The 23,675-nt window shown below is 40.6% G+C and overlaps 1 protein-coding gene across 6 annotated transcripts in view; it reads right to left on the reverse strand.

Annotated features, from left to right (window-relative positions):
- Positions 1 to 23,457, reverse strand: part of adgrb1a (adhesion G protein-coupled receptor B1a) — a 178,074-nt gene extending 154,617 nt beyond the window's left edge. For all 6 annotated transcript variants that reach the window (XM_072394968.1, XM_072394964.1, XM_072394966.1 and 3 more), the window contains exons 1-2: positions 22,954 to 23,457; positions 17,591 to 17,641 (exon numbers count right to left, since the gene is read on the reverse strand). The gene's annotated coding sequence lies outside the window, so the exon portion shown is untranslated. The remainder of the gene's footprint in view (positions 1 to 17,590; positions 17,642 to 22,953) is intronic.
- Between the last annotated feature and the right edge of the window lie 218 nt (positions 23,458 to 23,675).

Raw genomic sequence — 23,675 nt, forward strand, 5'->3', positions numbered from 1 at the left:
AACACCTTAAAGCCTGCTCTCCCCTGAACAAGAGGAAAGTGTTGCCTTTTATTCCTGGCTCTCCCAGAACCAATCCATAATTATTACTGTAACTTCAACTCTCAGTGTAAGTGTGGTAAATGGTAAATGGCCTTGTACTTGTATAGCGCTTTTCTAGTCCCACTCACACACTCATACAGCACGTCTTAAGATGCACATAACTACGTGCTTTCTAATCATGAGGCAACGTGGGGTTCAGTGTCTTGCCCAAGGACGCTTCGACATGTATCCTGGAGGAAGCCAGAGTCGAACCACCGACCTTCCGATTGGTGGGCGACTGCTCTTCCTCCTGAGCTACAGAAGAATTTCGGTCTTCTTATTCATCTCAAAGATGGCAAAGATGATGAGGTCAAAACATTTAGCTAGCAAGCTGTCAGATACAGAGCTAGGCAGTACGACTACTTTGGGGAGAACGCATTGTAGTAGGCCTTTTTATTACCCAAAATCTAAATGAATAATACCTTATTAATCCTAAAATGGAGTTATAAAAAAATACTTTGTAAATGGTCAGGATTTCACACCCACCCTAAACATCCTGAATGAAAAAAGGATAAATAAAGCCATTAAACGGTATAGAGTAGCTACAATATGAAGCCTAACATCGTTCTCTATCCTTTAACATGTTTAAAGTGGTTATTTTCTAAAGTGCATTACCTGGATGTTAACAAAAAAGATTCTCAACTCAAGATGAAGCACGTGTTTTTGAAGGCAGGATTTTCTTCAAAAGCCATTCCATTTTACAGCCGGATAGCATGTTATCATATGAACTGTGTGTCTGTTATGGTTGCTTATCCATCACCAGAGAACACATTCCCGATCAGCATTTGAGCAGCATGAAAATCTATCAGCCAAATTACTCTGTCATAAACAGTGTTAGTGAGTAAAATTACATGATGAGCCTGTTTGTGCCAAATGCATGTTACTAATCACTTTCCAGTATAAACATATGCACAATTATACAGAGACACACATAAAGGGCAGTTATGACTCTGTATAATAGCCATTTGTAAAAATGATCTCAGAGGATAACACACAGGACTTCACAGTCTGAGAATGACTTGCACAGACTGCTGTGTGTGTTTGCTTTAATCTAAGTGTCCTGATGGCACATGGTAAGAGTTTTACTCAGCTATTTCACTCCATTAACTATTAATAATGTTGAACTTTGGCCATTTTCATTATCGTGAGGATGTGCTGTATTGTTATTGATATTACTGATCGCTGGATGATTGTTGGTGTGCTGGACCGTTTTCTTCAGTACTTTTCCTCCTGACCTGCTCTCATATACATTTTTTTATTTTGATCCAGCACTTGGTATCATAGTGAAGCAAATGTTTTTGTTTAAATATCATGAACAGCAATGCTATTCAATGTCCCTAAGACAGTTAGAGTGTGAGAGAAACTAACAGTGGAATCAGGGGACAGTGTGCGTGAGAGAGGGAGTGCATCTTCTCACTGTCATACATCAGACTGCTCATGGCAATGTGAGAGCAAAACTGTGTTGAGTGAGCACATGTTCTGGCTAAATTCCTCCTCAGACTGGGTTTTTTCAAACATTTCCATCTATTTTGGGTTGAGCATGAATCGCAGTAACAGATGATAGAGGAGGCCTCCCAGACACAATCGACTCATGAAACATGTTGTTGCGCCACACATCTACCCAGTAACACATCTGTGTGTGTGTGTGTATTCAAAGAAGAACAACACAAATCTATTCTGCTCAAGCAGAGCGATAAGGATTCTAAAACTAGGTGATTACTGTAAGACAAAACACAGAACAACAAAGAGTGAGCCAGCGTAGTGGAACTTTAGAAGAGAGCTCCATTGATTATCAGTGATGTGGTGCTAGACTTGTAGTGCTGCTGCTGAAACAAACTACAGCAACAACTCAAATCTATGTCTTACTTTACTTGAAGGAATCTGGAATTTTCATGGATAGCACAAAATCTGTTGTTTGTGGAACATTTACTTTCTCGTCACTGATGAGGTTGAAGCTCAGAAAAAAATTGCCTTTACAAAACACAAAGGGTACACAGCGCTGTAACACGTGCCTGGTGCATTATCAGATATAGGGCAAGTAAAACACCATCCGCTTTGGAATGTCAGATTTTATTGTAGGCTTATGTAGGCTTCACTAAACATGGCAACATGTTTCTGTTTCTGAGACATTATGAATTATAATGCCGGGCGTTGACGTCACCATCCCCCCATGTTGCTCCAAAACAAACCAGAGTGGTCTACTTTTTTAGTGCTCCGTTTGTGCAGGTTTGTGCCGTTAAAACCGTCATTGTGCTGCTTTTATTTATGAGACATAGAATTTGCTTTCAGGCCATCACTGAACTAAATTGAAGTCTACGGTCTGCAGTTATTCATTTCGTATTTTTCTTCTATCATGCAAGTTAAATTCTGTTATCCGCTGTTGTAAAATGTGTGCCTTCTTATATTGTTTTTCACTTTATTTCTTAATAAAGATTATGACATTTTTTTTCTCATTTAAAGAAATGTGCTTTAGATGGCAATGTCAACTAAGTCACTAATACATTTACAATGTCATCAGGATTGGCTCCACCCATGCACCGACCCCCACCACAGTGACGGTTGAGCAGGAGTAATAAACAGTATTACTCTATTATATCCTTAACATTATTCCAACCCTCTGTGAAATTTGATTTTTGTACAAGGTAAGCAAACTAATAATGCTGAGATAAAACACTGACTCAGTTCCAGATTAGCAGAGCCATTAGCATTGTCGTGTCCCTTACATATATGTTTCTGTAAAATATATCGGCCGAAATTATAATTCATAATATCTCAGAAAGCAAAGCAGCACAAACGGCACAAACGCAGCACTAAAAAAGTAGACCACTCTGGTTTGTTTTGGAGCCACATGGGGGGATGGTGACCTTTGGATGACCTAAAAGATAATTCTTAATATCTCAGAAACGAAAGCAGCACAAACGGAGCACTAACCATTCAATCTATTTGCTGGATTTTTTTTTACGTGGGTGGGGTGTCAGCTTCACTCAGCTTTATAATCACATCATCAACACAGCAACCGACAGCATAGGCGCCAATTCCGTGGGTGCTTCTGGGCCGGTTGATTTAGCCAACAAAATGGACAAATTTGTCACAAAAATACCAAAAATATCCACCGACCTGACACTGTCTTCCAGTGAGAACTCTACCGTGTCAAAGACTGAGGACAGTAGCAGTGCAGATGTTAGGCAGGAAAAAGGTCGGACTTTACAGCGAGCTGGAAAGGTAAATACCCATGGATAGACTGCTAAGCAGGGGTGGACTGGTAATCTGTGCGTTCTGGAAAAGTCCAGAACGGCCGCCCGGTCTACGGCCGTCGGCCCTGTTCAATAACCAAAATGTTCGGTCTATCAACTACCAACAGGTGGTGCTAGATGGCGCTTATAGGACAATATAGGACAATCCTTATTCCATAGGCCTAAAAGCCAACACAGAAGACTGACGTTAGTGTCTGTCAACAGAAAGATGGCAGAAAATGTAAGGAGAAAGGTGGGTGTGAAAAGTTAAAACAAAAGAAAGCCAAGTCACTTGAAGAAGATGCTTCAAAATGCAGAAAGCTCACAGAGCTTTTTGGCTGCAGTGCAACTGCAAGCAGCAGCAGCAGTAATGTTGATGTCTGACCAACCTCATGCTAACGGTGGTCATGATGAGGGGCGGGCAGCTGAGGGAATTTCACCGGAGGAGGAGGTACCGGTTGGATTTGCGGAGTGATGATGAGGAATAAGTGGTTTATTGCTGCCAAAACGAACACATAACTCCCAAACACGCCAATTATAAATGGATAGGCAAGGACAAATGGCCACGATTTCATATTCACCTCTGCATAATTCATGCAGATTAGGCTCTTTTACGTTCAAGAGAACCAAAAGTTTGAGGGGGAGAAGTGTTTTCCATTTTGGCACTACTTATCTTTGTCTTCTCTTTCGTGGTGCAATGTCTGTGGAATAGGCTACAAATGTTGTTTGACGGATGATTGGTTGAATGTTGGGTCTATTTGGGGGGGGGGAGTCCAGGGCCTTTTTTTGGTCCCAGTCCATCCCTGATACGAAGTATTTGGTTTGATTTGCACTGTTGGGTTGTGGATTTAGTTTTTCCTTTATCTTCATCTGAGCTTTTTGCATTAGGTTCCATTGACATTAACTCCTCGTATGCATCACCAATGTGTAGACTGTGTGTGTTTGTGAAAGAGAGCACGTGTGTGTGTGGGCGCGCGTGCATGCGTGTCAAAATAGCAACAAGTCATGCCAGCACAGTGAGCACCCACCAGCAGAAACATAAATCGGTGCCCCTGCCCGACAGGGCTTGTTAACCCAAATGTTGGAAAACCTGACTCCATATGAAACTTCGCCAAAACGGCACGGAGAAATTATTCGAGCAATAACGGAGTTTTTGACTAGGGGCATGCCCATCACCATTGTGACCAAGCCTGGGTTTACAGAATTAATTAATACACTGGATATACAGGGTGCTATACCAGAGCTGTATAAAAAATGCAAGTAAAGAGTGACTGCAGAGCTGAAAACAGCTGAGTTTGCCTACTGTAACAGAAATATATAATCCCTATATTTGTTGAAAAATACAAAAGACAAGGAACTTAAAAAAATAATCACTTATTTAATTGCAATATTTCAGAAAAAAAATCGCAATTTTATTATTTTTCCATATTGTTCAGCCCTAATAGAAACATAAATATAGTTTGGTAAGAATGTTATCTGGAATTTGGAAAATTGCAGTACAATCTCTTTTTTGCTCCCCTCTGAATAAACGAGTGCCCTACTCTCTCACAGAAGCAGCAGTGGCAGCGCCATAGGCACCTGACTCCTTTATTCCTAAGAAGCTCACGAGATAAAAACCTGCTGGATTTTGTACAGAATGTTGCACTTCCTGTAGAATTAGATGGGCTGTAGAAGCAGATGTCCTACAAGGACAGCTAAACCGATGCTAATTTAAAACATCCATATCATTTTAGATGTATTATTTGTCATATTTATCGTTATGTGAATAGGGAATCACCACAAAGATGGAAAATCAAGCTTGTGTGTGTGTGTGTGTGCATGGATGCATACGTGGGGTGTGTGCATGTGCGTGTGTGCGCGCGTGTGTGTAGAATTCCCACGGTTGAAGGGCTGTATTGAAACAAACTCGTCCTTTCCTCTCATTACCATGCAGAGGGGACCAGCTGCCTACACTCGGCCGTGACGGCTGAAATATTTACCACTCTGTTTACTAGTGATGTCCAGACTGACGACTCATCCCCTCTTCCCCCTTTTTCTTTTCCTAAAACTCCATCCCAGTCCCCCGTCAGAACTTCCTACCAGCGATGGTTCTCTGTGTCTTCCGCTGGTTCTGTTAATAATAGACTGAGATTTTAATCCTGTTCCATTCTAATGATATTTGGTCTCCCAGCAGTGGGTCACCCGCTATCAAAATGTCACAGGCCGATTTACTAGTGCATCAGCTACCAAACAAAGCTAATTTTAGTCTAAGGCTTTAGGGCAGCGAAGAAAATCCATATATATTACAAATCAATGGGGGCAAATTTGTGGCTTGCACCTGTGGACTTAAGATTCCAAACCGGTCGCTTACGCAGAAAACAATAAATGACTTAGATGTATTTGATGTGTATGTGAGTGTCTGTTCCTTTTCAGTCCAATATTTGTATTTTGTTGAATGTGCACAAAAATGAGCACATCACTGTGACAAACTGGTATAAAAACACATCGAATAAACCGCTAAATGCATAAACATAGACCTTTCGATCTCAACAAATCTACTAACTAAAGAACTGTTTTCTCTTTCTTAAATGAAATCAAACAATAATCATTGCATTTTATTAGCAGTTCTGTTAGCGCTGTGTGGTGCTGCTGCGTGCATTACACACACAATGATCGACTTCCAGTATCTCTGCTTGGCACTTGATGCGTCAGTTGGGATTATATTAGACCCAAAGAGCAAAGACAGCTGACATCTTTCTGAGGGTGCTTCCCACCTGCTGCTACCCCCCATAAAAAGCCATAATGACTGTGTCTGCTCCCACACCACCCAAATTTGATAATTCAATAAACACAAGAGGAGCAAATCCAGAAAACCTAAAACAAAAACTTTAACTGAACAAAAACCTCAAACTATTAAATGTGGTTTGCTGTATAATAGATCTCTCCTTTCGAATTCTCGAATTCTCTCCTTTTCTCAAAGCGGTCACAGATCTACTCACTGCCTTAATCATACCCTTGACCTTGTGCTGACTTATGGCATTGAGAGTGAACAGTTAACAGTGTTCCCTCATAATCCTGTCTTGTCTGACCATTTTTGATAACTTTTGAGTTTACATTACTTGACTATACAGCTTCTGAGGAGTAATTGACATTCCTCTAATTTAGAAGATTCTCAATTAGTCTGGAAAGATAATAACAACAATTAAATAACATAATAAAGCCATTCACAAGGCTAAAACTGATTACTATTCATCACTAATAGAAGAGAAAAATGGATCTCAGTGCTGCATTTGATACGATCGATCACAGCATTCTGTTACACCGGCTTCAATGTGTTATTGGGATTAAAGGAACTGCATTAGGCTGGTTTAAGTCATATTTATCTGATAGATTCCAGTTTGTTCTTGTAAACAAAGAATCTTCCTCACACACCAGAGTAAGTCATGGAGTTCCTCAGGGTTCTGTGCTTGGACCGATTCTTTTTACTTTATACATGCTTCCATTAGGTAACATTATTAGACAGCATGGCATAGATTTCCATTGCTATGCTGATGATACGTGAACATCTATGAAACCAGATGAAACCAATAGGTTGGTCAGACTACAAGCATGTCTTAAAGACATAAAGACCTGGATGACTCAGAACGTTCTGCTTCTAAATTCAGACAAAACTGACGTCGTTATCTTTGGACCTGAGCGCTTCAGGGAGAAATTGTCTAGCTATATAGTTACTCTAGATGGCAAAGCAAGTTTATTTGTATCGCACAATTCGTACACAAGGCAATTTAAAGTGCTCTACAGCTACATAAAATCATAAGACGGCAAATAAAATCAATAAAACATAAAAATAATCATTAATTAATTAAATTTAAAGCGAAGAGTGCAAATGAAATACTTTCAGTTGTCATATGATTATATTCTTTTATGTATTTTTAATGCTTCTTACACTCCCCACTTCAATGCTTTTATTTTATGTAAAGCACTTTGAATTGTTTTGTATATGAATTGTGCTTACTCTGGGCACCAGCAGGAGACCCCTCCCTGAGGTTCTCAGAGTCTGAGTTGGTTCATATGGCTCTAATATATCAGACATGTACTTTGGTGCTTGACCATAAAGAGACTTGTACACAAGCAGAGCTGTTTTAAACTCTGTTCTCTGAGTGACAGGAAGCCAGTGCAGAGACCTGAGCACTGGACTAATATGGTCGTATTTCCTGGTTCTAGTCAGGGCTTGAGCAGCAGCATTCTGGACGTACTGCAGCTGTCTTACAGCCCGTTTAGAGCCCAGTGAGCAGGCCGTTACAGTAGTCTAACCTGCTGGAGACAAACGCATGGATTAGTCTTTCTAAGTCTGGTTTAGACACTATTCCTTTGATTCTGGCAATGTTTTTAGATGGTAAAAAGCTGCTGATGTTATTGATTTAAAGTGGCTGTTAAAGTTCAGGTCTGAGTCCAATATTACCCCTAGATTTATAAACTTATTATTGGGTTTTAGAGAGAGAGTCTCAAGGTGACTGATAACACTTTCTCTTTGTTTCTGTGGGCGACAGACAATGATTTCAGTTTTGTCTGAGTTTAGCTGGAGAAAATTGTTTTGCATCCACACACTGATCTGTTCGATGCAGTGACACAATGAATCTACAGGCCCGTGTTCTCCTGTCGTCAGTGACACATAGATCTGAGTGACATCTGCATAGTTGTGATAGGATACATTAGAGCATGTACAGATTGAACAATAGGGGTCCCAGGATTGACCCCTGGGGAACCCCACAGGTCATAGCCATTTGGTCTGAGAGACAGTTACCAATATCAACAAAATACTTCCTGTCTTCACAATAGGACTTGAACAAGTTTAAAGCAGAACCAGATATTTCCACCCAGTCTTCTAACCTCTGTAATAAGATTGCATGGTCAACTGTGTCAAAGACAGCACTCAGGTCCAGCAGAACTAAGACTGAGACTTTGCCTGCGTCTGTGTTCAGGTGGATATAGTTTGTCACCTTGATCAGAGCTGTCTCAGTGAAGTGGTGGGGCCTGAAGCCTGATTGGAAAGTATCAAAAGCATTGTTAGACAGGAGAAAGTCAGAAAGCTGTTGGTAACTTTTTCTAGGACTTTGCCTAAGAATGGCAGGTTTGATATGGACCGATAGTTGTTCAGTACTGTGACATCAAGACTGCTCTTCTTTAGAAGAGGCTTAATGACAGCAGTTTTTAAGGCCTTTGGAAAAGTTCCAGTCTGTAGTGAGATGAGTGAGTAGTGTTAACAAACTGCTCAACACAGACTTTAGAAATCGAGTGGGCAACTCATCAAGGCAGCACGTTGATGAACTCAGACTGCAGACCATCTATTTTACTGTTTTTTAGTGACAGGTGTGAAATGTGTCAGCTCTAGGTGAATAGTTTGTCCACCAGAGGGCACAACGTCCCTGTTGGCAATGAAGCCACAAACTCTACAAACAGCTGATCCAGCCGGCAGAGCAAAAGAGTTATCATCAGTGAAGTGTGTTCATGGTAAGTTGGCAACTGTCACGAGACATACGTTGCTTGAATAACAATTAAAAGAACATCCCCATCAGTTCTCTAAACTTTAATAAGCATGACAGAATTCATGACTACCATGTCCAGTTTTGCTGCTGTTACGTGTCAGCCGAGAGTGAAACTAATTTGTTTGTTGTTGTTAGTTGACTGACTGTCGGTTTAACTCTTAACAATGTGACTGAAGATGTATTTCTTTAATAGCGTGACAGTTATTGTAATAGCAAGACATCTCTCCCAGCCCATTATTTGGAAAAACTATGTTTTACAATCATTTGCAGCAGCATATGATGTTGTCCATTGCTAAATTATGGCTTATCATAGACAAACCACAAAGCTAGCTAATGCCATGACTATCAGTGGAAGACCGCTAACATTAATGAGCTTGGAAACCACGACAGATTTATTCTGCCTAAATAAAGTAATGATTACTGTATTTATAACTAGAACATATGTAGTTACAGACATTGTAAAACGTAAGTTAGGCATGTGAGGAGTAAACATTTAGACATTTAGAAAAAGTATCAAACAACTTGTGCATAAAAGTTAGGGCGGGTTGCTGAGTGTGCGAGCTGGGCCGGGCAGCATGGCTCCAGCAGGAGGGGAGCAGCGATGGATTTAGGTCCGACGAGGGGTGCTGAAGGGCGGGTTGCTGTGTGTGCGTGCTGGGCATGGGAGTTTGGCTCACAGCAGGAGTACTTGTGACTCTCTTAATGTAGCCAAATATTAAAACAAAAAAAAAGTCACTATAGTACCAGGGGCACGAGCTGAACTTCAGAAAAATGCCGGAAGAAGGGGACCTTGGGCCGAGTGGGCCTCAGGCCCCTTTTCCCATCTGACGAACTCTTTAGCAGACGACGAAACTACCTCCCGCCTGATATCAGAATGCGAGTTTTTGAGAGCCCAGAGTTGTACCAGGGGCCACAGCCTGGCTCCTGGAAGAGGGGAGCAGCAGTGAATGCACGTCCGATGAGGGTTGCTGAAGGGCGGCTGATTGTGTGTGAGCTGACGTTCTTCTGTTCTATTGCGACAATAAAACAAGTTTATTTTTTAACTGCGTTATCCTATTATTTTAGCGAGGACTCATAAATAATAACATATGACTAATGTTAGGGCAATCTGTTTATGTTTTGTTACGCGTTTCTGGAATTTTGTTTTTAAAATATATATATCAGCCGATATATTGGAATATCTAATTTTTAAATCACCAAATATTTGTATCCGTATCGGCCTTAGAAATCCCATATCGGTTGGGCTCTAGAAATGAGTTCTAAAGGCAGTGAAACTGGAGGTGTTGTTAATCTGTTCACTGTAGCAAACAGGACACGGGTGTCGTTACTGCAGTTTTTGATGATGAAATAAATTGTATTTTCTTGGCTTCTCGTACAACAGTGAGGAACCTTGGAGTTATTTTTTTACCAGAATTTATCATTTGACGCACATATTAAACTGGTTTCTAGGACTGTCTTCTTTCACCTTCGTAATATTGCTAAAATCAGGAACATCCTGTCTCAGGGTGATGCAGAGAAACTAGTCCATGTATTTGTTACTTCAAGATTGGACTACTGTAATTCTTTATTATTGGGCTGTCCCACATATTCTCTGAAAAGCCTCCAGCTGATCCAAAATGCTGCAGCCAGAGTTCTGATGAGAACTAACAGGAGAGATCCTGTTTCTCCAGTTTTAGCTTCTCTTCATTGGCTCCCTGTTAAATTCAGAATAGAATTTAAGATTCTTCTCCTCACATATAAAGCTCTTAATGACCGAGCTCCATCATATCTTAAAGATCTCATTGTAAGATATTTTCCTAACAGAGCACTTCGCTCCCAAACTGCGGGTTTATTTGTTGTTCCCAGAGTTTCTAACTCTACCTTTAAGATTTGGCTTCAAACTTTTTTAAGCCTTTTTTTGACAAAGCTTACAGTTAGGGATGGCTCAGGTAATCTCGAAACATCCCATAGTTATGTTGCTATGTGCCTAGATTGCTGGGGGACCTCCCATGATGCACTTCTCTTCACTCTGCTGTCTTTGTTCTCCATGTACATGTGGCATCACTGTGGTTATTAACTTGTGTTTCCCTGTTCCAACAGGTATCCTTTGAATGGCGTTATGGTGTTTTTCCCCCCTCTTTTCCCTCTTTTCTGTCTTCTCAAACCCCAGCTGGTCGAGGCGGATGGCCACCCTTCCTGAGTCTGGTTCTGCCAGAGGTTTCTTCCTGTTAAAAGGGAGTCGTTCCTTTCCAAAGTCGCCACAGGCACGCTCAGGACGGGAGATTGGACTGAAGACAAGTTTTGGTGCAATCTGTTGGTTTCCGTAGCTCGGCTACTTTTTAAAAAATGGCTCTGTATGAACTATTAATTGGCTTGATTTGGACTGTATTATTAAAGTGCCTTGAGATGAATGTAATTTGTTGTAATTTGGCACTATATAAATAAAATGTTATTTAATCTAATAATTTATCTTCAGGTCAAATGATGATAAACAAGGTATTTGTAAGGTGGCAGGACAGAAAGTAGAGGTATGTCATGTGACTTCAAAGCATAAGCCTTGAGTTGGAGACCAAAATCATGAAGCAATTGTTTTTCAGCTCCCTTGTTTTATTTTCCTTCTGGTGTCAGTTGCTGCTTTATTGGGTTTGTGCATCACAATGCCTTGGTAAGGTTTAGGTCAAACCTCAGCATTGCTTCATCACATTAATCCAGTAAATCTGATAATATTGCTAAACTGACAGTTTCACTGTTTTTACTCAGCACATTGAAAACTGATGCTGGTTTGTGCAGAGGGTTGAGATAAAACAGCAAAATACGGCACAGTCGAGGTGAAAACAGACTGCTGTATCTTACAAAAACGGTCAGTAAGCTGCAACAAGGGCACAACAGCCCCACTTTGAAGGGCTGTATCAGATTATGTTAGAAAGGAGAAAAACACCCAGGTATGTTTCTTACTATTTACTTCAAATGCATGTAATCACTGAAAACAATTTAAGCATTTTCTTAAGTTAAACAAGGAGGTTTTTTTATCAAACACATACTTTTGGAGTGTTTTTGGGAAATGACTTGACTGTGATTCCACATTTTCACTGTTGATGCCAAACAACCAAAGAAAGCCCACGTGCCCTCCCTCCAGTTACCACTAGGAGGCTGAACTGAAAGCTTCCCCTCTGAGTCTCACATCTCCTCCTCTCTTGTCTCGGTCTGTGTCCCTGCAGTTGCTATCTCAGCTGCAGTCACTTTAAATGCCTGTGGGCTGTTGGTGTGATTCCTCAGCACCAAAGTAAAAAAAAAAGAAAAAAAACATGATGCGCCTGTAGGGCACAATTACCCAATGTCAACCACTATTACTGCAGTCCCTCTACAGCCATGTCTGGAGGGAAGAGGCTGGGGAGCCCACACAGCACCTCCCAGTCCCTCGAGTGAAGGTTTGATGATATCCCTCCTCAACATATGGAGCCATGACCACATATACATGAATATCTCTCGCATGCCTTATTATCATCTCACTTCACCAGAGACATCTGCTCATGACCAAAGGCATAGATGCATTTTTCTCTGTGGAGTTATAGACACAGCAGAGAATTAAAACTGATACAATATTCTATTCTTGTATCACTTTTGTATTTTATCGGATATTGATTTATTTCAAAGGCAGGACAAAGACCTTTTGAATAATAACTGTTGCACTCAAGGATTCACTTTTTTGACAAAACAACGAATGAACAGTTATAGAATAGCTGAGTTTCAAACTCTTTCATTAGAAATTGTGTCCCTCCTCGAGACTTGAGGGACAAGATGAAGGACCCATCACTGTTAATATTAAGATTTAGAGGGGGAAATTTGCGACTGATCAAATTATGTCGACAGAAATAGAGTGGAGAAACCTTGGAGCCCCTCAGCAGTGCCCCCTTCGCCTGGTTGGTAATTCATGATTATGCTAAATATCAATGCTGAATTAGTGGATTCTGAGTCAGAGATGACAGAGCTTTAATGTGTGTGCACTAAGTTACTTTCAGAGTATGTGTATCTCTTGCGGCTGGCCATAGTGTACATGGTTGATTACCCACACTGACAGGTTTGCTTCATCAGTGTACTCTGAGCTTGTGATGCCTACCTGCTCCCATCTCACTGTCACAAAAAATCCTCTCTCCTGTGCGCTGTGCCTCAAGCTCCTCAGTCCATGTTGAAAAGGGTATTTTTTATTTCCACTACATAACCCAGCATTAAAGTAATGGACTATGGTATTTTCATCTAAATTAAAGTATTTTTTGCAGCTGGAAAGTTGAGCTTGTTCATAAAACTTTTCACATTTGGTGTTCTGAAAATGGTTCTTCTATTAGGAAAACTCCTTGGGTGCACAGGAAGTGAAGCATGCTGTGTTTCCCATTTTTTTTGGCAGAAATAAAAGACTTGGGTAGTTAGCATGAGCAGTAACTGAACAGCCAGTGAAAACAGAGCCTGCTGCTGAAGCTCAGATTTAATCAGCATTTTAAAAAAAGAAAGAAATTCCAACTGCTCCTTCAGCAAATGCAGAAATGAAGCATTCAGACTCCAGAAAGGGCAGATGGTGGAGAAGATTAATTCAAGGCCAACTTCCAGTACATTCAACTTCTTCATTAGACCCAAGACACGGAGGACGTATGAGTACCGACACTTGATTTGGTATTTGTTGTCAGTGTTTGTCTGCTTCTTCTCTTTGACCCCGAGCCAAAGCCAAGCAATGGCTCTATGTCAGACAGCCTGATATTCTGCCCTGCAGAGTCAGATCATCTAAACTCTGCTACCTGAGGAGTGAAGGACCTGATGCAGGGCAAGGTTAAATGAATGCTGGCCTTTAATGTAGAAAATAACACAAATAACAATAGAATAAGAATAATGCTACTATACAAAAACTGCCAAACAATAAAGATTTATCTGCCGCATCGAGACAAAGTTGAAACAAAGTGACCAGCTAATTAATAATTATTCCTCTCAGTTCTATGCTGTTTATTTGTTGAATTTTGAACACGTTTTGACACAGACTTGCTTCCAACAGCAGCATCTGATAAACCTGCTGAGCATTACGTATTCAGCAAAGAACAGACAGACAGTGGAGCAATCCTAAATCCAGTGTACTGTCTATCCAACAACACAGTGGCTAATTAAACTAAGTTTTCCGCACTATCTTAGGTGTTTCACCATCGTCAGTATACAACCAATATGAAAACAGTGATGATGAGAAGTTACCTGTCCATCACTGTCGATGAATATTAAATATTATTCATTTCATTGCAGATGAAAATATGTATATACATCATCATAGCTGTGTAGACACAATAAGCAGCACTGAGCTGATTTCTGGGTCGGGATGTTCCAGCAAAAGTTCCAACATTGCTACATTATTCACCAACACAAAACCCTGGGACTGGATCTCTGAAGTGCCTTCAGATGACTTTGTGATTTGGCAAATATGCACATGGAATTTAGAAATACAACCACATTGTTTCTTTTATGCAGTACAGTTTGGTTTTAGATTTGAATTTTAGTCCATACATCTGACTAAACTTAGTTAGTCAAAAAAGTCACCAAAAAAAAACAAACGGGAAGAAAAGGTCTGAAAGGAAAATGTGAAGGAAAAGACAAACAACAAGAGAGATTTCAGAAGGCAGGAGAGGTTTTAAAGAAGGACAAATACAATAATGAGATGAAATATGAGTTCGGAAGAATATATTGGTTGAGAGAGGATTACAGCAGATTGTTTCGTGTGATTGTTTTCTTAATTTTTTTTCACCCATCATTAGCTCCACATGAAAGAGCAAAACAGCAAATTAACAAGTGCACATGTAGACAAAATATGCCGAGCTCAGTACCAGCTGCAATGTTCTCTAAGTGGAGAAAAAACATTGTAGATGTAATGAAGTGGAACGCAGAAGGGTCACAAATAAATGCTTCACTTAAGCACAACGTTTGTACAGCACAGCTGACAACGGCAGATTGGTAAGTCAGCACTTCAGGACCGCCGTTTTGGGGAGACAGAATGTTCACGAAGACGTTTATGTCACAAATGACAATTTGCTACAAGGCTTTCTCTGGATGTATGGATCAATATTTGGAGGGATCCCAGGCTTTTTATGACAGTGACATCTCACATCTGACAAACATCTATTTTAAGAGAGTCAGACTGCAGGAAAGACAACGTGAACATGAGCCAGAACAGACCGATCAACACTGCAAACACCACAAACCTGCACCAAAACCCTCCAACACCATTTGTTCACTGCAGATGACATCTGTACAGCAACCACACTGACTTTTCTCCTGATAGAATCTGAGTCATGGATTAGAGACCTGGATCCAGGTCTGAGAATGAGTCCAAAGTAATGAAAATGAAGACTCCCTTAACCAACAGAAAACACAGACTCGCCACAAGAAACAGCAAACACACACAGAGAAATCAGCAGCTTGGCCATCTTTACTACATTTGAAATTCACAAGGAGGGGAAGCAGGACTGCAGGTGAAAGAACACCATAAAGAAAAAGATCAAACTCCCTAGCCAATGAAATTTCAGTATGAACCCAAATCCCTCAGCAAAAGGAAGAAAGTAGCTGTTCAACATCAACATAAAGAACAATCACAGTGGTGAAGCTGATCCCACATCTGGAGAAGAGTGCTGTTCAATAGGGGAAAGTGGTAATAACTCTGATTAGTTCCAGTGTTGATGGCTTCTTATGGAGCTTCCAGGGGAGAGTTGAATAGAGATGGAAATCAGGGCTCAGCTACGGATGATTATCTAGCCACTTGAGATCAAAGATTTCCCCTGGTCTCATCACAGAGGATAAAGAAAATATCATTTCACCCTGCACCGTGAAACTACCTGTTCCTCTTTTATTGAGATATGCCAAAAAAAGCAGCTGAGCTGTCCCCATTTAAACAAACAGACATCAGAGATACACAGCATGCATTTGCATCTGTGGAAACCGCACATATGCTCATCAAAACTCACCAAAAGCCACAGAGATCATTTACAAAACTGTTTCTGGAAATGGTTATTCAAACATGCACGGGCCTGTGGTTATATTAATAAACCAATGAAGTGCCAGGAGTTTAAAAACTGCAGAAATAACACCATAATGTGTTGATGACAACTCAAAAAAAGGGTCACGCCACTGCTGAGAAAGCTGTGGAGGAATCAGAATGAACCATCTGTGAATTCACAAGCAAAGTGTCTGTGTACAGTCTGTGCATGCAGGGGAGATGCCATGAACATGCCCACGTGCACGTGCCTAATCTCTGTGGCATTTCTTCAGCTCACAGTACATGAGAGTGAAAGAGCTGACATGGCTGTGGGTTTCTTTTGAGATCTTAGCAAATGCCCACAGTAAGGTCGACATGCTTCAGCATGCTCTGTTCGATTCTATGAACGACTCAAATATACATCTTGAGACTGTGCTTTATGCATTTGAATTCAACACAAACTAAATTAGACAGAAAGATGATATCTATCATCTGATGCTTCACAAAGAACAGCTGTTTCCCCAGGAGACCTTCTCGTCAATCACAGGATACCTCTTTATCATCATTCTGAGACATGCAACATTTCCACTGATGCGTCGTCTTAATGTGCCACGTTGGACCAGACCACTGAATCCTGAAACAAACTATTAATCCTGCTTGTTGCAGCAAAACTGAACATCAACACGAGGACGTCTTCTATTCTGATGATTCATAAAGAACTAACGAGGATCACACCGGGTGTTCAGACGGGAGGAGAAAGCACAGCTGGCTCCAGAGCCAAACATGACATCGCTCTGTCACCTTTTTATTTCAGTGTTCATTACTCTACACTTTGTTAAACATCAAAAGTACTTGATTATGGTTAGAAAAACACCACGGTTAGCTATTCAAGTACACAACAGAATAAATTTCATTGCAGATAGCATCAACAAAATCTTTGGGTTAGGGTTAGGGCCATGATGAAACGTCTCTGTCTCTGAAAAGGTTTAGGAATTCCCTGCGTGTTCCCTGACACCACTGACTCCTGAGCGAGCAGGATGTCACCTTGTGTCGCAGTTTCTTATGATAAAAATTAGCCTGTTCACACTTTCTAATCTTGCCTCGAGTGTGATAAGTGACAAACATATTTTTGATGTTCACATTTGACTGCGATTATACAACTTCCAAGCAGGAGATGCAGTCTGTAAATGGTAGCTTTTGGCTTTTTTGTACGTAGTTTTACACGACCATATACAGGCCGGTGTTGTCTGTGAATTATCTTCATTTGCTGTATGACATAGTTTTTCAATGCTGTCCCTTGATATTTGTGCACTATATTGTGAAATAATTCTTCTGTAACCCACCCAGCTGTGATGCAGCTGTGTCCTGAAGTACATCTGTAAATTGCTGTAGAATACTAAAACAAAAGCAAGCTTTTCATAGGAACATTTGGGTTCCTCTGTCCAGGGTTAGGACTTACAGGTTATTGCTACACATTAAGCCCTCATTTTATTATATGTCAGGATTCTTTAACTCACGTAGACAGATAGAAATGATTTAAAAACTCTACACCATATTTACAGTATTTATAAAAGATATCATTTGAAAATTGGATATACGTGTTTGACCTTGTATATTTTCTATTTCTAAGCACATGAGGACAACGGACCACTTCTCCTGTCACTTTCTATGAAATCAATTCTTATTATCAAACAGAGATTTATCAAACAATATTTGATTGAGTAATTCAAAGCAAACAGGCTGAGAGATGACCATAAGGACAGAAAGAATACACTTACTGTGTATGATAACGCAGCCACTGTACCACCTCTGAGGAGAAGCAGACAGATCTGTAAGAAAAAAACATTTTTCTTTTTCTTGTGTCTCATATTCTGCTTTATTCATTGTAGATTTGCATTAAACACGACCAAATACATGGGTTGCTGGAGGTTTTTATCATCAGAGCCGACTGAGGTGTGAGGGTGTTTCCTCTGCTTCTCCCTCCTATGTGCAAACATAAAGATAAAAATAGCAGACAAGAGAATCCTGCTAATTGAAGACTTTGACTCACAGCCATGTGCCTCAGATCCAAACATCCTGCAATTCTGACATAAGTGTCCCACCAACCAGCCTGGTGGCCATCAGGCTCCTCAACTCATGATAAATGAATTAGCAGAGGAAACTGCTCACATTTCACGTCTGCTTCTATTCAATGTGCAATGCTGCACAACTTCTCCCCTTATTTGCATACATTTTATTCTATGTTTATAATCTATAAACTTGATAAGGCTTTCTTCTACTTCAACCATTTTGTTTTGATACATTTGCAACATGTAAATGTACTTTTATATTGTGCTTTTCTGTTCAGCCATAGCACATAAATCACAGTAGTGTCTCACACATTTACTAGCTGTATCAAATCCTGAGGTATTGTGCTAAAATGTATCTGAAGATATTGGTCACTCTAAGAATTGGGGGAAAAAAAGCAGCTTTCGTAATTCCAATAAATAAAGAACAAGCATATCCTCATATAGTGACTATAGCTAATGAAAGTGATAAAAAATAAGCCAGGCAAGCTGGTTTGGTGTTCCACTGGAACTTGTTCTGCTTCCAGGGAGGAGCATTTATTTTCTCTGGATGAAATGACAGTAAAAAAAACAAACTTGATCATTTCTGTCTGCAACTGTTAAGTGCTTACAGTGGTGTCATGGTCAACATCCACATACTTAAGAAGAGTGGGGACATATCTCAGTGGCATGCCGTGCTAAAGTGGGTGTTACATCCAGAATGCATTATCCGGCATGTAAAGCATCTGTGCCGAGGCAGTCCAGTGTTAGTCCACGGAGCACTCTGCCTGTTAAGCAGAACGAGGAAACAAAGAAACTGGGGGGGTGTTCCATTTCAGACCTGCGAGTGAAATTTGACTTTTGTATCAACCTTTGTCATATTCTCAGTCATGTTATCCACAGGCTGGAAGCTGCTAGGTACAAAATAATGATCTGCACGTAGTGGCTAAATGATGTTGTTGCCTCTTCAGTAGTTTTAAGACTTCTTAGCTCACAGTGGTCAACAGTGTTATCCAGTGGTTGTTGATAAATCTAACAGAACGTGCATCCCTTAGCAGACTTAATTATGGGACTCACCACTTTTAGATCTGTTTTTTTTTCTAATAGCCAGATGACTCAGGTTCTGCTACTGGATGCTAAGATATGTGTTATCTGTCCTTTAAGGGTGCGGTTCAGCTCCTGGAGGACTTTAACTTCTGCAGGTTTGTGCAAGGTCATAGCTTTGGATTTTATATCGTAATCAAATCCATGTTGTGCTATGAAGGTAGAGAGAAAGTATAATCTCTGCAGTACTGCTGGCAGTCATGGTACAAAGAATCAAGTTCTACAGTCTTCATTCTACATGGCCTTTGTGTTGTAATGCTTCTGAATATCTTTGTCAAGCAGCCAGTGTTAATCTTAGCTCCTGCTTGGGCACCCTCTCTGCAGTTGTATTCAGACAAAAGACATGACACCTCGTACTGTTTTTATAGCTTAGCAACAGGAATAATTAAGTGATGAAATACAGCCCTTCATACTATTTTTGATAGTAGCATTAAGAGTACTGTCTGTGCTTTCTTACATGAATGAGAAATAAACAGAAGTTAGATGTAAAATTTTAACATTTCATCTGGCTTCTTAGTTACTTTTACCCTGACGACAAACTATCCAAACGCATTACAGTTCATGGTGACCCATGGCATTAAGATATTCTGAGAAACAAAAACAATCATGCTTTTCTGACAGAAACACTTATTTCTGACTAAATGGACCGAACCACATTGTTGCAGTGTCCCACTGGACCTGTGAGACAACTGGGAGATTTGCTACATGGTAGCTCCGTATCCCTGCCATCACTCATCAGTTAATTCTACAAAAAAAATGACAAAAAGGATATTATCAAGGTTAAGGTTTGCTTAATTTCAGGAGCACAAAGTATTCAGTTCAGGGTGTGAATACAACCACTGGGGCTCCTTGTGGTAAATCTTTGTGGCTGTTGCATGGTCGTCAACCTAAGTTTCTTACACAGTACACTCACTTTGCCTTAATTAGCGCCTTCCCAAGCCCCTCATTGTGTGTCTAATTAGGAGAACCAATGGTCTAGAAGGATCTATTTAACCTCAAAGATGCTCAAAGCAAAGAGATCCTCTCTGTATTACTGCAAATAAGCCATTTCAGGATACAGGATCCGTGACATGCTTATTTTTAATGTGCTTGTGTCTCAAAGTGAAGGAACAGTTTGTCTCTGATGACTGTGGTGTATTTTCTCCAAAGAGCGACAGGTATCACTAGCAAAACGATCTACAGAGTTCAGAGGCCACAGAAAAGTGCTGCCTGTCTACATTACAAAGCACCGTGTTCGCACTCCCTCTCTATCTCGCCTTTAATCCATCCTTTATCGTTTCATTCACTGTCTCCTTGTCGCACATCTATTCATCTTCCTTCTTTCAATGACGCCCTGTGTTTTCCCCTCGCTGTCTCCTCTTCATCCCTCTGATGTCACAAATTCAGATATGAGCTTCTCTGACGGCACATAGCCTTGGACACTGCGGCCTTGTTTGAAAAGGGAGTGATCAGAGGATGAGAAGATGGAGGGAGGGTGAGCGAGCGAGTCGACAGCATGGGTATTTTCCGAAGCTGCGGGAGGATGTGGACACAGAAACAAAGGGGGACGTCTAGGTTAAAAAAAACATGCATGAATGCCTCTGAAAAGGCCAGTGTTGTGTTGCTGGCTTGTCTCATCCCTGGGAGTTTGAGCCAACCACTGTTGAGTATGCTTATGTTATCTGCTCTCTTTCTCACAGATAATACAGCTGACTGCTAATATGCTACATGTGGGGAGGGAGGCTGGGGTGGTGCTTCTCAGACCCTGAATTTGGCACTGTACCAGGAAGGCATGTGCTGTCATAGGATCAGACAAGTCCTGCGCACTCCTCCGAGTCTTGTAATACACCTCAAATAGGTTTAATGGCTCTGTGTTAAAAAAGATGAACCTCTCCTGCGACAAAAAGGCTGCAGAAATAAAGGGGGCATATTTGAAAGGCTGAGACCATTTTTTTATTTTCTTTGGGGATTTTATGTGTGTGGTACGGTGTTCTGGATTCTGATGCATGACACTGATTTGAACAATTCAATTATAAATATGAAAAAGTTGAAACCACTGGATTGTAACTATGACCAGAGACTACTGTCTTGAGAAAAAAAATAATGACAATGAAATGGATCTGAAATAAAACACCAACAAATGACATCATGTGGAAGATCCATCAATAGATACTGTTTGGATTTCAGATAACAACATCCAGACAGACAATCAGGATGAATGTTGCCTTGTTACACCTAACATCATTGCCTTTGAATGAATATCTACTGCTAGAATGTTTGAGATGCTTCTAAAGTCAAATAGATGCATTCATCTGAGTCTTGGTAGACGTTTGTAGCACCTTGGGGGTTTTACGCAATTTCTGTATCAACCAGTATGGATCTGAGTGAATGTTAATATAAGCATTAGAAAATAATTAGCCATCTTTGATACTTCATCTTAAGTCTGAGTATAAGTCTAAATTGTGACAATAATAAAAAGAGAAGTTTAAGCACTGAAGCTCAATAGTATTAGGAGTCATTTTTCACAGAACTTAACCTGCTGAGATTTCACACTTTGGGGAACATAGAGCTATACTCCATCACGTTATGAAACTGTTAAAAACCAGCAATGATCAGTTCAGCATATAAACTAAAGCATAAGCTCTGTGTAGGAATGGGCTAATGGAGGGATGCGTGCTTCATAACAACAGTATGACCGATGTACTTTAAAAAGTCTGGGTTTGGATGTCATTTTAAGCTTTTGTTTAATATTCTCCAATAAATAAAAATACACAAAGAAGTTTAAAAAAAACTGCAATATTTTCCTAAAGATGAACCAAAAATAAATGATGAATCACACTAAACAAATAGCCTGCTCTGCCCATCTTCTTCTTCTCATTTTGAGCACGCCCATGCTGAATGTCACAGACTGCACATCACAGCCCTACTGCACCATGAGGAGAGAAGGAAAGCTCTTTGAGCCACAGGGAAACACTGAATGACAACTCATTTGGTGGCGATTAGGTGTGTTCAAAGGTTGGCCATCAGGGAGGGATGCCAGGTTGACTGAGAGTGTGCCACGGTGTGTGTTCTCCACTGTACAGGAGCATGGCCAAACCGTGCCTTATCATCACAGGTGTGTGTGTAAAATCCCACCATCCATCAGTTCACTCATATTTTGATCTGAAGAAGGTTATGTAAAAATGGATTCAGAAGTACAAGTGCTAACCTACAAAGATTTATAAAAAAATAACCATTTTTTCTTGTTTTTCATCAACATGCCAGAACAAAGTGTCCGATAACTATAGAGTTGATAAAAATAGGGTTATCCTGCACCTCGCCACCTTCTCTCCGAATGCGCGCGGCTTTTTGTAGTAAGAAGAAGCCAAACCTTTAAAAGCCGCCCTTCCTCCTGGCAAAGCTTAACAGCGCGTTGAGTGTACCTTCTAAGAGATGTCTTAGTCGTTTTAAATATTATTTCATTTTATTTAGTTTTTTTTTTAGATGCATAACATAAATAAAAAACACAAACACGTTCAGTGTATGATAAATTCACTCGTGCGTATATCGTAACAATTAAGAAATAAGAAACAATAATGAAAAGAATTCTAATGGGTGCAAAATAAACCGCTTTACGGGGTACTCTTGCTCCAGTTTAACCTCAGCTGGAGAGCACAGTTACGTTCAATGGTATCATTTGACCGGAGTTACGCGGCACCACATCCCAAGAGACACGCGCCTGGCTCCATCCCCGCGGACTGACGGAGCTGGTGTCAGTCCCTGAGCAGAAACCCATGAACACACTGCACAGCTTCCAACCTGACAGAGGTAACATCACCAATATTCAGAATGAATCACCTGAAAATGTAATAATTTGATATCCATCTCCTTTCTGTCAATTATCCTCCCAACCAACAGTATTTTGGTGTGAACGGGTGCGCATAACGTGTGTGCAGTAAACTTTGAGGTGGACACCACAGTCAGCACGAGGTCAGGAGCAAGAATGTGAGATGTTAAAAAACGATGTCATTTACCTTGAGTAAGTTACCAGTGCCTTTGACGCATGTGGTCAGTGTTCGGTGCGTTCACGGTGCATTCCAAAAGGTCATCAAAAACGCATTGTTTGCTTACTGAGCAAAATAAATCTTCAGCTTTTAGAATAGAGAGGGGAGAAAAACTCAGAAGGAGTTCTGGGTGTCCGTTATGCGCTTCATTGCGTTAAACGATTCAGAAAATCCAGATTGTATTCTCCCATTGTGATCTTCTCACATTGTTCCGAAATTAAACTTCCCTTGCTCCTCTTTCCTCTGAAAATAGCATTCCTCTTTCAGCTGTTGTTGTTGTTCATCTAACTATTTGTTCCAGAATTTTTTTTATTTGTCTGAAAAAGTTGTGATATTTTCCAAATCTGAAATCCTCCCTGTATGCGCGTGGCACCGTCTTCCAGGTGGATGTGAGGCTTTAAAGGAGCTGAAAATCAAATAGGGCTCCCGCCCGTCTCGGGAACCGCCGCCTACAGCTCGCGGCTCTGGAGCGTCCTTGTCTGTCCGTGTGTCCGCGCGCAGCGACAGCCAGATTCCTTATTTGGAAACCCGGGGATCGCGCTGCTGTCAAGAGAGCCAAAAGATTCCATAATGACTTCCAGCAAAGTATTTCAAAATAAACCCCTGACCGGTGCAAGCTCGCCTGTGAAGGAGCTGTAAATCAGAGCATCATTACGAGTTCTTCAAAAATCTCACAAATGTCCACAAATAAA

The sequence above is a fragment of the Leuresthes tenuis genome, unplaced genomic scaffold (genome assembly GCF_036924035.1).
Source record: "Leuresthes tenuis unplaced genomic scaffold, fLeuTen1.0.hap1 SCAF_10, whole genome shotgun sequence".
Taxonomy (NCBI): Eukaryota; Metazoa; Chordata; class Actinopteri; order Atheriniformes; family Atherinopsidae; genus Leuresthes; species Leuresthes tenuis.